Here is a 15,880-nt window from a genome sequence, read left to right as displayed (position 1 = left end):
TCAGTAAAGATTTAGAATGCAAGACAATATTATAAGTATTATACCTAGTATCTATATTTTCTTTATGATTTCTAATTATTCCTCTCCTTTGTGAAGAAGAATTAAGAGAGAATAAATTAATAAACAAACTAGGGAATATCCACTACTTGGCATGGCAGGAAACAGAGACTATGGATGAAGTGGTTTATTGAGGTCTTTTGTGAAAGCCCATGTTAAAGCCCCATATATATGTTCATGTTTTATTTTATAATGGCTACCATAAATCCAGTCTCCTTTTTCTCCTCAGCATGTTTTGCCAACCGAGTCTAAATTAAATTAGGACAACTGACTCAGAGAAGCTAGAGTTGAAAAATTCAGTAGGTTTATGCGAAAAAATATTTTAAGCCTTTGCAAAAGCATTACTGAAGAAATACATTTCAACAGAAAAAAAAATTAAAATACTCCCAAAGTCCAATGTATTTAAACAGGATATACCACACAGTGGTGGTGGGAGAATAAGCAGTTACTGATTCAATGAATAATAATACCACTTCCAATATCCCTTATCATGCAGAGCTATAAAAAGGTATCAGTTGGCAGGCAGGAAATGAAGAGGGAGAAAAAGCAAAGTAGAAACAAAAGATAAATAAGATTTGTGACAGAAAAGGAAGATAAGTTGCAAATTTCATAGGACTGTTGGTTTTTGGTTTGCTCTGGGTCGGTAATTTTTGACAGCAGACTACACCAACCTGGCTAACCCAATAAATGCACATGGTTTTTACTAAAGATGGGAAATGTAAAAAAATATTTGCTTAAGTTTGAGTCACACACAAACACACCAACCACCATACATGCATCTATTCACAAATAAGTCACAGAAAAACTGTAGTCAGAGGAAAATAATGAGGCCTATTGCAATGCAATTCAAACATTCTCAATGAAAATGGATTGAAAAGACCCTAGTTACACAAAATGCTTTCATATATGTGCATTATGTACGGAGATATTTGCAGACTGGATTTGCTATTTTGATCCATCAGACAAATTTAGCTCATGTCCCAACTGCATCATTCCAATTTAATGAGTGTGTGTGTGTGTGTGTGTGTGTGTGTGTGTGTGTGTGTATGTGTGAAAACTGGTTGGAGAGACTTCTGGAAAAATTAGCACAAGATTTCTTTGGAACATTAAGAAATGGAGTGTGCCTGGTATGTGCGATGTCATTTTAAAATAGAACACTAGAACATAATTCCACTCTTTTTAAATTCCTTTTTGTTAACGTGGAGGATTTTTTTTTCTATTTATTGCCAATGGATTGCTAAGGAATGTAAAAATAAACACCAAAGATAATAAAATTTCAATCATCTTGGGAACACGGCTAAATATCTAGTACTGTCATAATCATTTAACTGTGGTATTTTTTCAACTGAGATTGTAGTTATATATCTTTTCTTCACAGGGACTAGGATATTAATTCAATATAATCATATGAATATTTTAAAGTACTTATCTGTCCTTACTGAATTATATTCTAGAGGTACAGTCATATAATTGAAAGAATACTTCCTAAATTAGATATGTGACAATTTCAGAAATGGTAAGAACCTATTTTATCAAACAATGAAGTTTGAAAATTACCATGAAATAGCTGAAATCTTCAGCTTCAAATCCACTAATTAGTTAATATGTATGTCAATACATTCTGTGTGTACGTGTTTTTGTGATGGCCAATAATGAACAAATGCTTTTGCTCAAGTTCCTTCTCCAGCTATTTTTTAAACCTCTTGGCAGATGTGGGTGGGGGGTGGGAAAGGGAACTGTGAGACAGTGGAAGAGCACGAGTACTAAGAATCCCTTCTCCTGAGTTCCTTTTTAAAAAGGTTATCGGTCTGAAAAATAAACATTCTCCTATGTATTGCAAAATACAATATGAAAAAAGCAAGCTCAGTATTTTGAAAGGAATTTTTGTCTGCCTCATAGGTGAGTTTACCTAAACTTACGTTACATCACCGCCTTCTCCTGGTACTTTTTCTATCTACCCAGGGTTGTCCTGGTCTGAGGGTTTGTCCTTTCATGTTTCACACAACTACTTGTACCCAAATGGTTTAGTGGAGAACTTCTGCAAACTCCCAAAAGGTCTCTCAAAAGGACTGAATTTTCTTAATTCTAAAATGAATACTGAGGTATATAGTGACATTTATAAACACAACTTGTTCTAAATTCATTCAGTATATTTAATTAAATGATATTATTTGATCATTGTTTAGGTTTACTTATCTCATAAAATACTTTGTAAGCTCAACCTTTTATTTTTTAGCAGTCTGTGATATTTAGGAAAGTAAAATAAAGTAAGAAATGTACACATTAAGGAAACATCTAAAAATGAATGATGCCCAATTCTGGGAAGCAAATAACACTATGATACAGGAATCAGGTAAAAGCAACATAGATGAGTGGTTTAGCAAAATCTCTTCTGCAAAATACTGATTCCTGAATAGTAAAATAAATTAACCAAGCATCTTTGAAATTATTTTTTAAAAATTGTACCCAACTGAAAACTTGTCAATTATAATTTTTTGTGATATTCACTAAATATTATGAAGAAGGCAATTCTTTTGTCCTACAACAAAGAAAAGTTAGCAAAAATAGGCTGGGTGCAGTGGCTCATGCTGGTAATCTCATCACTTTGGAAAGCTGAGGCAGACTGATTGATTGCTTGAGCCTAGGAGTTTGAGACAAGCCTGGGCAACACGGCAAAACCTGGTCTGTACAAAAAATACAAAATTTAGTCAGGCATGGTAGCTTGTGCCTTTGGTCCCAGCTATTCCGGAGGCTAACACAGGGGGATCACTCAGGCAACAGAGTGAGACCCTGTCTCGAAAACAAAAACAAAAGCAAAAAAAAAAGAAGAAAAGTTCAGAAAAATAAAATTCATTCGGAGATGTTAACAAAAATAGGATAACCTCAACATTTGTTTATCTCAATTTTAAACATAAAAGTGCCTAGTTATTGTTACTATAAAATATTTAAAAATGTGACATCCTAAAGGGCTTATCATGATTTCATAATAGTAACTTTGTATTTGCCTTTTTCTTGTTTCTAATATCTTTATAATTGTAAGTTTTCTTCCATGTATTACAGAAGAGAGTGTTCCCACTTGATTTAATATTCATCAAAATATTTGTCCTTTTGCTATTGCAGCAAGTCTTTAAACCAATGAAAATCATTACCCCTCTAAAGGTATGAATAGTTTTTTCAGAAATATTAATTTAAATAATTAAATCTTATGCTAAAATTTGGTCAAAAATTATATCAGTTGTTTCTAAATAAAGATATTAATATTTAGAAATATTTTATAGAGTATGTTACAGTTACCCCTCTGACCATAAATTGCTACCTTAAAACACTGAAGCAATGCAAATGATCAAAAGGTAAATGGGCATAGCCTTCTTAATCCAATTGCCATAAAAGGATTCTTGGAGATGAGATGACGCAAAAATTGCTTGGAAATTGGTTTGTATTTGAAGAAACTAGTTCTTTTCTATAAAATACCCTTTAAAGAATTTGTCCTGGACCAGTCAGTTGTTTCATTTTGAGAATATATGTCACTTCTAAAATAATATGCTAGAAACTAATTATGAGTGCCAAATGAGAGTCAGTCTACTTGGAAGTGATATTAAAGTATTACTGAATAAAATTTTTAAACATAATAAACTAAGAGAGCAATATGCATCTTTGGTAGCTTAACATGTCAAAATTACATTTGAAAACCTTTTTTGCAGATCATTGGAATGATATATATGGAAATATGAACTCCAAGGAAATGACAGAAGTGAAGAACAACATCTGGCAATTATGAATTGGTGATGTTAATAATTGGATAGTAAGTATAAAATTAGTAAAGATACATTTGTAACTAAAAAGTCATTTTCTGACAAAGTATTGAAGAAAGTTAACATCTCATAATGACTACACAATGCTTTTAGCAGATATAATTTACATATTAAGACATGCTTCAAGTTTGAATATCAGACATTCAGTCAATTTAATAACCCTTCAAAACTTCTGAAAATGCGTAAATGAAAGATGTGCAACCTAAAAAAAGATAGGTCTGAATTATTAAAAGAGCATTAAAATACAGAATACTAGTGATATCAAAGTCAGAATAACAAGGCCTTAATTGAAACACTGCATCACATGACTCTGGCTTAACCATCCTTGTAGAAGAGCAAGTGAATTTGGCAGCACCATGGATCTAAACTGGAAATTACTCCAAAAACAAAGTTAATCTTTGGATCATGAAATCTCCCCCTAAACCCTACATACCTAATATCTTAATATTGCCTTTAATCTACCCCCAAATACCTATTTTCAGAATTACACTTAAGCCAACTATCTAGCAAAACAGACCATGCTCCAAAAATACATATCATACTTAACCACCACACACATACACATGATCTTAAAATTTATATTTTGGTGCTAATCTCAGCAGGTAATCAAAAATAAAGCAATTCTATGATACAACGTGTAGGAGAATACAGTAAGTTATGCAAGCAGATGCTTAAGTATTAAAAGCAAAGACTAAATGCATTAAAATAACTGGTATTAACAAATGTTAATTTCAGTAGTCAAAATGTACTGTTTTTCCCCACTTATGTGTGATAACTTTTCACCAAAGCTTTCTTTTTTATCTCTTGCTTAATTTGTTTCACTACCTTGTATTAACCTATTCAGAGCATTATGCAATTTTGCTTTTAATGGATTCATGGACTGTAGAGCATATAACACTAAATATTCCAATGATTTTTCTAGGATAAGGTATATTTAAACTTGGAAATACTATTTAAAAACAAAATTGCGTTAATAAAATTATTTTGGGAAAAAAATTAATCACCCTTGTTTAACTCATCAGTTTGTATGATTGAAGTTTTCTGTGACTTTTAGACACGGAGATGAGTGAAGACACTAACTAAGGCTTGAAGTTTGCTGCAGCCATCTCTAATTAGATTTACAAGAAATGGTCTCTGAAAACAAAAGTGTAGGGATAATAATGCAGAATGATGGCCAGCTTTCAGATCACTCTTATTTCTCAGTTAATGTTCAAACTAGATTAAATATTTTAAATATTCATTCGTTAGCTACAGTACATTTTCTTTTTTTAACAATTTGAGGAAGAGTAAAAGGTTAAAACAACCATGCAGCATTGTACTTTCAAAAATCCTATTTCAAGAACAAAACCAACATGTAAAGTAGATTTTATAACACTTGTGTTTCAACCATTACAAATTCCATGAAGTATTTTAATACCCATGAAAACACATTAGGATTTTCATATATTTCAATGTATGTAACAAATTAAAAAATGAACTGAGATTAAAAAACAAACCCTTCACCATAGTGATTCTCAGCATTTGTCTCTTATTCTCTCTCTTTTTTTATGATGTACAAGCCTGTATGTAAGGAGTGGGAACAGGAAAATGAGACTGATTCACTCAGAACAATATTTGGTATATAAAATACAAAACTATTCTGTCTCTTTGCAAAACAGCAAACCATTTATAACTGTTTAAATGTTGCTTAAATTCAAATTGTCATAACAAATGATTAGTTGATGTCAATGTTGGTTTACGGCTTTACTCCAGGCCAGTCAGTCATCTTTCTCAGTATCAATTTATGCATTTTTAGCATCTTCACAACAGATCTTTCATTTCTGTCTTTGCATCTGTTTCTAGCACACGTGAAGTTAAATGTCCTCAACCTTGAGTAGTTTCTCCAATTACACATAAGCAATAGGAATTCAAGCTAGGATATTACTCTAATCCTTAGTAACAAATGACCATTGGTGTGAAGCCACTACTAGTGTACCCCAGGGTTTCTATTTAGTAATTTGCAAGTGCCTCAACCTTTCGAGTATCAATTCCTCCCTTAAGGCTTAGAGGAGTACAACCCATGGCCCCAATCTAAGGTATGGTCCTGCCATCTCTCAACAATACTGTCTAGTTCCTAGAGAGTATTTGCCTCTTGAACAGTATTGAACTGTCCCTTTTCTACTGGATTCTTAAAACATTCTAGCCACGTTACACACAGCTGATACCAACTCTAATGGAGCACATTTGCTTGATAGCTGGTCCACGGAGATAAGGGGCTCTATCTTTTGGAATGGATGACCTCTCTATTCCCGTGGTTGAATCTGCCCTATTCTGCATACTCACCTTTATTCTTTTTGCTGCCTAATTTCAGTAGCTCCAAACTTTCCTCTAGATTCCTGCTCAATGAAATCAAGTCAGCTTTTCATAGGACCACTCCATGTTTATAAAGTAATACTCTAGTATTTTCACCTGCTACTTTCATGCTTTCACATTTTATATTTAAATATTTGATTTATTTGCAATTTAGTTTATGTAAGTGACTTAAGCATCCAGATTTATTTTTTCTTCCAGATGATTGTTCACTTGTCCCAATATCATTTATTGAACAGTTCTGTTTTACATCACGGAAAGAGTCAATAGCTTTTTTTTCCCCTTCCACTTCCAGATAAATTCCCTTTAACAAATAACCATTAAAATGTATCTTCTTGGGCCGGCATAATGGCTTACCCCTGTAATCTCTGGGAGGCTGAGGAGGGCGGATCACTTGAGGTCAGGAGTTTGAGACCAGCCTGGCCAACATGGCGAAACCATGTCTTTACTACAAATAACAAAAATTAGGCAGGTGTGGTGGCATGTGCCTATAATCTCGCTACTGGGGAGGCTGAGGCAGGAGAATCACTTGAACCTGGGAGGCTAAGGTCAGCCAAGATTGTGCTGCTGCACTCTAGCCTGGGCAACAGAGCAAGACTTCATCTAAAAAAAAAAAATTCCTCTTGAGACTTACTGTCTATGAAAATAAATTTAATATTTTTAGAAGCACAAATTTATCATAAATCAAAATCTTTTTGCACCTTCAAAATGATGTGTTGAGTATTTTGTTGTAGAAGAACTGTCATCCAGAGACTACAATAGGGAATAACAAAGCTACTTTTCTAGTGAATGAAAATTAGAGGATCTTTATGGGTCCTTATGATTCTTAACCTACTCCTAACTACTTCCCAAGATTCCAAAGCAACAACAATAAAAACTACGATTTAAAACAAATTGGCAGTGGAATAAATGAAATAAACTGAGGACAACTCATTTAAATCACAAAATCATCCATTTAACAGTGGAAGGAAATAATCAAGATAATGCACGATAATATACACTTAAAACACTACAGGCAAGAAAGAAAGAGAAAAAGAAAAAATTGAGGCAAAAAATCCCATTTGTCAAATTTCTTCAGGCTGCCAAAAATGCTACTCCCAGTTTACAAGAGCTGTGATGAAATAGAATTAAGAACCAGGAAGATTTCTACCAACATCAATTCTACTCATCTTTCTAAGAAGTCTCAGTGATACAAATTCTTCACAAACTACTTTAGTGTGTAATATCTGGAATTTCAAAGAAGATTGTTCAGAGAGCAATTAAAGGCAAAGCTATGTACTAAGGAGACGGTGTAAGGAAGCAAAATATCCATGATTATAAATGTCTTGTAAATATGTATAACTGAAAATTGTAGATTGTTAAATTGCCTCCTTATGACATATTTGTCTCCTTAGTTAAGGTGCGCAACTCATTCTGAAACTTAATCTATCATTAGAAATACTTTTTCAGAACCAGTAATAATATAGGACTGAAGAGATAATCATCATATTTAAAATGTCTTTTTAAAGGCTTGAATTTATTACAGAAAATTTATTCATTAAAACTATCAATGGAGGAATGATACCAATAGGCAAAATTTATTATTAGTTTTGGGATTCATAAAGCTTTTGTTCCACCAATTTCTGCAGTAATTCATATAACCACAGAAGATTGGGATAGTATATAGAGTCCATAAAAAAGGTAAAGAATGTACTAGCGGTTAAACAGGATTTGCATTCTGAGCCAAAATAAATTTGATTGAATTACAATTCTATTTAGGAAACCTGTGGCACAAATGAGTGAAATTTACTGAATAAACAAAAAGCAAAGAGATTTATAGTTTAATGAAAAGTGATAGTTAAGACTCATTTCAAACAAATTCTTATAAAAGCCTTATCTAGTACAGCCAAGATATTAATAACCTATGATTAGCTTAGTAACCCTCCGGTAGATACAATAATAAAGTCTAACGTCTCCTCAACATAATAGTTTAGTTTTCACATTATCAGATAGATGGACCCTATAAAAATAAAAATAGGCTGGGTGCAGTGGCTCAAACTTGTAATCCCAGCACTTTGGGAGGCTGAGGCAGGAGGACCACGAGGTCAGGAGTTCGAGACCAGCCTAGCCACTATGGTGAAACCTCATCCTCTAAAAATACAAAATCTAGCTGGTTGTGGGGGTATACGCTTGTAGTCCCAGTTACTTGGGAGGCTGAGGCAGAAGAATTGCTTGAACCCGAGAGGCAGAGACTTCAGTGAGCCAAGATCATGCCAGTGTACTCCAGCCTCAGCAACAGAGCGAGATTCTGTCTCAAAATAAAATATAATTAAAATAAATAAAGAATTATGGGTCATTTTTATTGAACTTTCCTTTTATCTACTTTGGGTAACCTGGAAAAACCTCTAAAATCAATACCAGTTTCTTTGAATATTGAGCTTTAGCATCACAGCAGAATAAAACCTGCAACCTGTATCTATTCTAAGTTTCTTACTATATATTCTTCAGATCACAATGATACACCATGATATAAGTACATTACAGTGAGACCTTTTAAAATATATTATTGCTTACATAAGAAGCTGAAAAACAGTATCTATAAAAAGTGGTCAGAATAAAAATGGTTAAACTGGTTAATGCAGGGTTTCCACACTTTCTCACTTCATCACCCCTTAGGGTTTCAGTAATTTTGCTCATCATGCCCCTTGCCAAAAGAAATATCTAGTTGTTCTACCTCTTAAGTAGTTAAATTCAAACACCTACTAATTATTTATGTCCTTAACAACGTGATAGTCATTTTTAAAACTAGTACACATAAATAGAAAAATATCATTTTATTTCATTCTTTAGTAACCACAGTTACTTACTAATGGCGTGTGTGTGCCTGTTTGGCACCACACCATTTCTGGAATCTTCGAATCAGACTAAACATCATCACCCTCATTTTCTGCTCCACATTGATTTTTCTTCTACTATTTGCTTTTTCATCACAGCAACTGTCAAAAATGCAGCTTTGCAAAGATAGGACATCATAAAAAGTAATGTAATGTGCTATAATGTTGAAACTGTGAACTAACTAGAGCTAGTAGTTTCCAGGAAGTATGTAAACGTTACTGTATTTTCCTTGAAGATTAAAATATTCCACAGCCTCTCAAGAACTCACTGGAGTGCCATGGCACCCAGTTAGGGAACCATTAGGCTAAATATTAATATAATCACAATAATGAAATTCACTGTTAGGACTCTGATAACTGCAAATATTCACTAGTTTCAAAAAATACTAGTTTTATGTAGTAGGAATAAATAGAACCAAAATCAAAGATTATTAAGTTCACAGCTGCATATTGAGTGCCAACTACATGCAAGGCAGTATGCTAGGCAGTAGAAATACAGTAGGCAACCAGGCAGAACAAGTTACTTCTTTTTGGACTTTACATTCTAGCAAGAGAAATTAATGCAAAACATGTATTTAAATATTCATTTTATAGTTGATAGTGGTAATAAGTGCCACAAAGGAGACTTTGATAGATTAATAAGATAGAATGACTTGAGAATGACTAAAGGCTGAAAGGAGTCAAGTCATCTCAGGGGTAAAAGAATCCTTCCTAAATAAGCAAATAACATTTGCAGTAACCTCTAAAGCAGTGCTTCTCAGTTGAAGGTGAGTTTGCTCCCCACGGGGCATTTGGCAAATTTCTTTTGGTTGCCATAACTAGGGCTGTGGAGAATGTTACAGGCACTATAGTGGGTAGAGGCTAGGGATGCTGCTAAACACCTAAAATACATAGCATAGCCCTCAAGCCTCTTCCCCCTGACAAACTACCTGACCCTAAATGTCAGTAGTGCCCACCTTGAGAAACAATGTTCTTAAAAGGATGAAAACTATAGGCCCACGTAGAGAAAATCCAATGGAGAAGAAAAAGATTCCATTTATTTCATCTTGACACCACATTATCTTCTAAGCCTTATTAGGTAGACACAGACAAGCGACTAGAATCATTCTGATAGCAGCATATAAAACAATTTTAAAAGGTGCATTCTGAGATATTTATGCTTTTAATAAAGTTCTCACAAAATTGACTGTCAGAAATGTGAATCCCAAAGTTACAGATATAATGGAATAGGTATTGTCATTATATTATTTCATTTTATTATCACCATAGTTCTGCAAAGCTTTGGAATTGTCACGTTACAAATGAAGAAACTAAGGCTTGGAGAAATTAAATTTCTAATCTGAGAAGATAATTCATGGTAAAATGAAAATTTCTCTGCACTTCCCCTGAGACCACTTACAAGGCATTGTATTGCCCCCTTCCCGCCCGCCTTTTTATTTCTCTAGGCCAAATGGCTTAAAGCTTTCCATCCCTCTCAATAACCAACTGAGGCTATTTACAACATTTTTAAGTCAATAGTCAATATAATGTAATGGCAATAATTAAGAGTCTCACATCCATTGTCATTACCAATTTGTTTTCCTTTTTCCAATACTGCTTTCTTTATGTGGGCCCCAGAGAGTAGAGTTCCTCTTAGCATATTATTTTAAGAATTAATCATAAAATTTTATTTATTTCTCCCATCAACTCCTTAAGATAGAAGATATTATAAATCCTATTTTTAAAAAGGAAACTGAGGGGAATTGGCTTTGCTGGGAACACTTTTGTAAATAACTATCAGGTCTTAATAAAGCTAATCTAGAACTTCCTTATCACAACTGGCTACCTCCCTTATCTTCAGCAAGGCTTAATTCCTGGCTCAATTTCTAGGGGCCTGTGCATAAATCAAGAATGTATAACTGGTAAGACTGAACCTCTTCTAAATGCCTCTACTTCTAGATTAATGTCACTATCCAACAAACTCCTCAAACTATGACATTTGTTATTTGACACATAATATTAAAGACATTTTTTTCATTACATTGAATCAGATCAGAGCCTTGCAAAACAATTTCATTACAAGGTTTATTTGTTTCCTATTGTTGTAAAAAATTGCCACAAACTTAATGGTTTAAATCAACACATGTTAATTACCTTACTATCTGGAGATCAGAAGTATAACACCAAGGCATTGAGAGGGCTGTGTTCCTGCTGGAGGCTCCAAGGGAGAGTTCATTCTTTGCCTATTCTAGCCTCTAGAGGTTACCCACATTCCTTGAATAGTGGACACATCAATCTGTCCTCTATTTTCATCATTATATCCGCTTCTTAGACTGTTTCATTTTTTTATTAAGACTCTCTGATGTCATTGGATACACCTGGATAATCTAGGATAACATCCCCTCCTCATGACACTTAATGTAACCACATCTGCAAAGTCTCTTTTGCCATGTAAGGTAATATATTCACAGGTTCTGGGAATTATGACCTGGACATCTTTAAGGAGTCATTTTCCAGCTTACTATAAAAGGGAAATTTTAAAAAGCAAGTACCCTAACTAATTACATTTTACATCATTCTCATATGCTCCGATATACCCATTTCCAGAAGTTAAAATAGTGATTCAAATTTAATGATATAAATTAAATTACTCCCTTTAAAGTACAAAATAGAATAAAGTCAAAACATGCTATCTGTTTTGTTCAACATGTTTGTATGTCCTAAAAAACATAATAAAATTAGATATAATTAAAAGACACATTAGGATGCAGAGACCCAATATTATGATGTTGACAGTTCCTCTAAATAAATCTAAAAGTGTAATGAAATTCTAATCAGCATCACAGTAAGCCTTTTTCTAGAGCTTGATGATAAGCTGATCCTAAAATTATACAAGAGATCAAATGACAAAAATAATGATGGGGGCATATGCTCACAAGGTATCATGGCTTAGTTTACAATTGCAGTAATTAAATTAGTAGGGATTGATATAGGGTTAGACATACATATCTCTGAGGAAGATAAGACCTAAAAACAGATGCCAATATGAACAGAAACCTGTGAAGGTAGACGTGACATTACAGTTTGATGGAGAAAATATGCTCTATTTCTTCTGTTAAAGTCAACTCTCCATACTAAAAACAAAGATTAAGTTATATCATTACCTCATATAATACTTGTAAATGAATTCTAAAAGGATTACAAACCAAACAGTAAAAGGCTAACCTGGGCAACATAGTGAGATCCTGTCTCTACAAAAATAATAATAATTTTTTTAAGAGCCAGGGTGTTGGCATAAGCCTGTAATCCTAACTACTTGGGAAGCTGAGGTGGGAGTATCAGTTTAGCCCAGGAGGTGGAGACTACACCATTGAAGATTATACCGCTATACATCACTACAGTCCAGGCTGTGTTGCAAAATGAGATTCTGTCAAGAAATTGAGAGAAGAAAAGAGAGAGAGAGAAGTAAAAAGCAAAACTTCACATTTAGAAAAATAGAATTCCCTTAAAGTAATTAAGGTTCCTTAAAAAAAAAAAAAACAATTAATTTTAAAGGAAAAGACCAATAAATTTAATAAGAAACTGAAAGCTACTATACGACAAAAAATCCTGCATAAATATTTAAAGCCCAAAACTTAGAGAAAACAGGCATAACACACATATCTCATAGAAGATTATGTCAGAAAATAATAAATATTTCCTACAAGTTAGTAAATAATAAATAATTCAGAAGATAATCAAATGACTAATAATTACATGAATAAAGGCTAAACTATACTAGTATCAGAAATATATGAATTAAAACAATGACAATGTAACATTTTATAGTAACCCAACTGGCCCAAAATTTAAAGATTTAATAACACCAGTGCTGGTTAGGATGTGTTACTTCTAGAGTTCATGAATAACTGGTAAGAGTATAATTGAAGTAATCACTTTGCAGTGCAATTTGGCAATGTGTTAACAGTATTTAGAAAATCTGTTGATGTATATTCTCTACCACTCAGCACTTCTTTAAATAGCTCTGTAGACTTATAAAACCCTGTCTTCTCTAACGAAACATCTAAAATAATATACATTTCAGAGACACTGGTTGATATGTAAAATTAGAAACAAATGATCCATTAATAAAATACTGATTATTGAACACTCTTTCATAACATGTAAGACTGTTCCAGTAGTTCAAATACATGAACAAAATTTTATTTTTGAAAAATACAATAAAGTTAAAGAAACAAATTGCAAATGATACCATTTGCCCACATTTTAAAAGAACAATTAATAATCATTTTTATGGGATTTTATAAATATGATGACAATAAAAATCAATACATGGAATTGAATTTCCTTGGGAGAATTAAGAAGTGGCAAAAAAGGTGCTTAGGTCTTAGTGACTATGTATATAGATATGTATCTATATCTATAATATATCTACAGATAGATATATTTTTAAAAGAAAACATTAACAAATATTTCAAACAATACAAAACAAATATTTCAAAACATAAACAACTATTATATCTGAGTGCTATATACACAAATATTTCTTCTTACCTATATGTTTGAAATATATTTTACAAATAAAATTAAGTTGAATTTAAAACCAATGTGAAGGTCCTTTAGGTAAATTGCAAAAAAAACAAAACAAAACAAAACAAAACAAAAACAGCTCAAATGGTAAAAAGAAGACTTCTAAAACCCTTATCAATATCAAAAATCCTTCTTGTGCATTCGAGAGTCATTCTCAGTCCAAACACAAGATTGAAGTAAAAGTTCAACAATGCAAAGAAGTAAGAATGAAATTCAGTGTCCCAGCAATAGGAGTTGTTGCAGTGTTCCCTTCAATTCTAAACAATCCTGTGCTTTCACAGCCATGAGACTTGCTCTGTGTTGGCTACAGATATGAACATTATAAATGGATATTTATTAGAAGGTTAGGAGTACCATCTGTTCCTGAGTCAGCAAAAACAGAGAAATTCCACCAACCATTTTATTTCTTTGCTTATGACACTTGTTTTTCTGTTGTTAGAGGCCTCTAGGGCAAATCTCAGAATCCAATCAACAGCATGAGAAGCAAACCTGAAATAACTAAACATAATGTCCTGAAGAAAAAGCTTAAAAAAGAGCTGTCAAGAGAGGTACTTTAGAATACCCTTTTCCTTAAAACTGGGTTCTCGATTGGTTCAACTGTCCTCTTTCATATTCAGTTTAATGTTTAATCCAATACGGAGATCAGCATTTGATACAAGTTAGCAATTTTTTCAAGTCAACAAAAGAAGCTTTCTCCCTTAACACGTCACCTGATTTGCAAGACTGCAATTTCTCCAGAGACATCCTGTCTTAGTACACAAGTGTATTTTACTGGGGATCCATGGGGTTTCTCATCTGTGGAGTCACAAACCAACTAGGGATTGAAAATACTTAGAAACAAAATGGATAGTTGTGTCTGTACTGAACATGCACAGACATTTTTTCTGTCATTATTTTCTAAACAATATAGTATAACAGCTATTTATATAGCATTTATATTGTTAGGTATTGTAAGTGATCTAGAGAGGAATTTAAAGTATACAGGAGGATGTGCACAGGTTATAAGCAAATACTATATAATTTTATATCAGAAACTTGAGCACCCACATATTTTGGTACCTGAGGGAGGTCCTCATAACAATCCCTTCCAGATACCAAGAAACAACTGTACTATGTTGTATGTTTGTCTTTACTTTTTATTCAATTGCATTTAATTTATCTAGAAGTCAACACCAAGTACAAATTCTAAATAATGTTACTGATCAAGTGTCATCCTAGCCATAATAAAAACAATCCTTACTCTGAAATTGTGAGATTTCCCCACCAAAAGCTCTGCAAATGCACTCAGCTTAAACACAGGGAGCAAGGGTCAAGAGATTCTCTATTGTTAAGAAATTTTAAAATGCCTGAAATAGAGGAACCTGATCTAGCAGAAATTATGTTCAATAAATTTGAAATGCTGAATACTTCTCAAATACTAAGTATATAATTTTTTAAATGCCATCTGCTATGATGTGAATATTCATATCCTCCCAAAATTCATGTGTTAAAACCTAATATCCAATTTGATAGTATGAAAAGGCAGGGTCTTTGAGAAGTGATTCAGTCATGAGGGCTCCATCCTCATGAATGGGATGGGTGCCCTTATAAAAGAGGTTTCAGGGAGCTCCTTTGCTCCATCATGCGATGACATAGCAACAATTCACCATTGTTGAAATGGAGAGGGAGCCCTCACCAGCTACCAAATATGCTGGTATTGCATATTTCAAGGGATTTTTTAGAAAAAAAAATCCTTTTTTCTAATTCTTACTACATAATAAGATCTCATATAGAGAAAAAAGAAACAAAATATGCACAAATATAGAATGGGGAGTTATAGAGAGAAATTTACAGAGGGGGAAAAGGGCACAGAGTTAATTTAGTTGAGTAAAAATTGTATTTTATGCTCCTATTCCTCCTTTTGATACTATATAGAAGCACTATTTCTGATAAGGGAACAGCTTGAACCAGCCTTTGCAATACTAAACTTGCTTCCCAAAAATATTTACCTCACTTATTTTACTGCCCTTCCAAATAGAAAACCAGCAGCTTTCCTTAGTTGCTCATGTTGAAAAAAGCCACTCAGCCTTCCCAAAACACAAAACAAGGACAGAAAAGGCATTATGTCAAATTCAAATGTCTTGACTTACAGTCTTGATTTATAATATTTTTTGCTGTGAAAATATATACATAATAATTTGACATTTAAAAGTACCTTTAAATTTTATTTTTAATTAATTT

General features: G+C 33.1%; 1 protein-coding gene across 2 annotated transcripts in view; it reads right to left on the bottom strand.

Moving 5' to 3' along the window:
* KCNJ3 (potassium inwardly rectifying channel subfamily J member 3) overlaps positions 1-15,880 on the bottom strand; it is a 145,550-nt gene that overhangs the window by 74,110 nt on the left and 55,560 nt on the right. The window lies entirely within an intron of this gene.

The sequence above is a fragment of the Sapajus apella genome, unplaced genomic scaffold (genome assembly GCF_009761245.1).
Source record: "Sapajus apella isolate SASKATOON/1434 unplaced genomic scaffold, GSC_monkey_1.0 scaffold18, whole genome shotgun sequence".
Taxonomy (NCBI): Eukaryota; Metazoa; Chordata; class Mammalia; order Primates; family Cebidae; genus Sapajus; species Sapajus apella.
The sequence above is the reverse complement of the archived record's forward strand: the minus strand, read 5'-3'. Positions and strand labels throughout refer to the sequence as shown.